Genomic DNA, 3259 nt, shown 5'->3' with positions numbered 1-3259 from the left:
AATAGAGTGCAACGGTCCACATTGATGCTTTGGAATTGCTCAACTCACTCCATAGACGAGCATTTCACGTTTTTGTGCAATGTCAATCATAACTTGGTCTATTCGCATCTTTACCTTACGAAACGTTGCACGAATGCTAAACTAGCAATTTAGACATGTAAGAACGCTAAATAGAGTGCAACGGTCTACAATGATGCTTTGGAAGTGCTCAACTCTCTCCATAAACTGGCTGTTCACGTTTTTGTGCAATTTCCGACATAACTTGGTCTATTCGCATCTTTACCTTACGAAACGTTGCACGAAGGCTAAAGTACCAAGTTAGAGTACAACGGTCCACATTGATGCTTCTGAGAACAATAAATAGAGTACAACGGTCCACATTGATGCTTCTACTCTCTCCATAGACGAGCTTTTCACGTTTTTGTGCAATTTCGAACATAACGTGGTCTATTCGCATCTATACCTTACGAAACGTTGCACGAAGGCTAAACTAGCAAGTTAGACTGCCAAGAACACTAAATAGAGTACAATGGTCCACATTGATGCTTCGAAATTGCTCAACTCTCTGCATAGACAAGTTTTCACGTTTTCGTGCAATTTCCGACATAAATAGAGTGCAACGGTCCATTTTCATGCTTTGGAATTACTCAAATCTCTCCATAAACGAGCTTTTCACTTTTTTGTAAAATGTCAAACATAACTTGGTCTATTCGCATCTGTACCTTACGAAACGTTGCACGAAGGCTAAACTAGCAAGTTAGACTTCCAAGAACACTAAATAGAGTACAACGGTCCACATTGATGCTTCGAAATTGCTCAACTCTCTCCATAGATGAGCTTTTCACGTTTTCATGCAATTTCCGACATAACTTGGTCTAGTCGCATCTTTACCTTATGAAACGTTGCACGAAGGCTAAACTCAGAAGTTAGACTTCTAAGAACATAAATAGAGGACAATGGTCCACATTGATGCTTTGGGATTGCTCAACTCTCTCCATGGATGAGCTTTTCACGTTTTTGTGCAATTTCCAACATAACATGGTCTATTCGCATCTTTACCTTACGAAACGTTGCACGAAGGCTAAACTAGAAAGTTAGACTTCCAAGAACACTAAATAGAGGACAACGTTCCACATTGATGTTTTGGAATTGCTCAACTCTCTCCAATGGCAAGCTTTTGACGTTTTTGTGCAATTTCCAACATAACTTGGTCTATTCGCATCTTTGCCATACGAAACATTGCACGAAAACTAAACTAGCAAGTTAGACTTCTAAGAACACTCTATAGAGGACAACGGTCCTCATTGATGCTTCGGAATTGCTCACCTCTCTCCATAGACAAGCTTTTCACGTTTTTGTGCAATTTCAAACATAACTTGGTCTATTCGCATCTTTACCTTACGAAACGTTGCACAAAGGCTAAACTAGCAATTTAGACTTGTAAGAACGCTAAATAGAGTGCAACGGTCCACATTGATGCTTTGGAATTGCTCAACTCACTCCATAGACGAGCATTCACGTTTTTGTGCAATGTCAAACATAACTTGGTCTATTCGCATCTTTACCTTACGAAACGTTGCACGAATGCTAAACTAGCAATTTAGACTTGTAAGAACACTAGATAGAGTGCAACGGTCCATTTTCATGCTTTGGAATTACTCAAATCTCTCCATAAACGAGCTTTTCACGTTTTTGTGCAATGTCAAACATAACTTGGTCTATTCGCATCTTTACCTTACGAAACGTTGCACAAAGGCTAAACTAGCAATTTAGACTTGTAAGAACGCTAAATAGAGTGCAACGGTCCACATTGATGCTTTGGAATTGCTCAACTCACTCCATAGACGAGCATTCACGTTTTTGTGCAATGTCAAACATAACTTGGTCTATTCGCATCTTTACCTTACGAAACGTTGCACGAATGCTAAACTAGCAATTTAGACTTGTAAGAACGCTAAATAGAGTGCAACGGTCTACAATGATGCTTTGGAAGTGCTCAACTCTCTCCATAAACTGGCTGTTCACGTTTTTGTGCAATTTCCGACATAACTTGGTCTATTCGCATCTTTACCTTACGAAACGTTGCACGAAGGCTAAAGTACCAAGTTAGAGTACAACGGTCCACATTGATGCTTCTGAGAACAATAAATAGAGTACAACGGTCCACATTGATGCTTCTACTCTCTCCATAGACGAGCTTTTCACGTTTTTGTGCAATTTCGAACATAACGTGGTCTATTCGCATCTATACCTTACGAAACGTTGCACGAAGGCTAAACTAGCAAGTTAGACTGCCAAGAACACTAAATAGAGTACAATGGTCCACATTGATGCTTCGAAATTGCTCAACTCTCTGCATAGACAAGTTTTCACGTTTTCGTGCAATTTCCGACATAAATAGAGTGCAACGGTCCATTTTCATGCTTTGGAATTACTCAAATCTCTCCATAAACGAGCTTTTCACTTTTTTGTAAAATGTCAAACATAACTTGGTCTATTCGCATCTGTACCTTACGAAACGTTGCACGAAGGCTAAACTAGCAAGTTAGACTTCCAAGAACACTAAATAGAGTACAACGGTCCACATTGATGCTTCGAAATTGCTCAACTCTCTCCATAGATGAGCTTTTCACGTTTTCATGCAATTTCCGACATAACTTGGTCTAGTCGCATCTTTACCTTATGAAACGTTGCACGAAGGCTAAACTCAGAAGTTAGACTTCTAAGAACATAAATAGAGGACAATGGTCCACATTGATGCTTTGGGATTGCTCAACTCTCTCCATGGATGAGCTTTTCACGTTTTTGTGCAATTTCCAACATAACATGGTCTATTCGCATCTTTACCTTACGAAACGTTGCACGAAGGCTAAAGTACCAAGTTAGAGCACAACAGTCCACATTTATGCTTCTAAGAACAATAAATAGAGTACAACGGTCCACATTGATGCTTCTACTCTCTTCATAGACGAGCTTTTCACGTTTTTGCGTAATTTCAAACATGACTTGGTCTTTTCGCATCTTTACCGTACGAAACGTTGCACATTGATGCTTCCAAGAACACTAAATAGAGGACAACGTTCCACATTGATGCTTTGGAATTGCTCAACTCTCTCCAATGGCAAGCTTTTCACGTTTTTGTGCAATTTCCAACATAACTTGGTCTATTCGCATCTTTACCATACGAAACGTTGCACGAAGGCTAAACTAGCAAGTTAGACTTCTAAGAACACTCAATAGAGGACAACGGTCCACATTG

The sequence above is a fragment of the Tripterygium wilfordii genome, chromosome 5 (assembly GCF_013401445.1).
Source record: "Tripterygium wilfordii isolate XIE 37 chromosome 5, ASM1340144v1, whole genome shotgun sequence".
NCBI lineage: Eukaryota > Viridiplantae > Streptophyta > Magnoliopsida > Celastrales > Celastraceae > Tripterygium > Tripterygium wilfordii.
Note: the sequence above shows the minus strand (reverse complement) of the source record.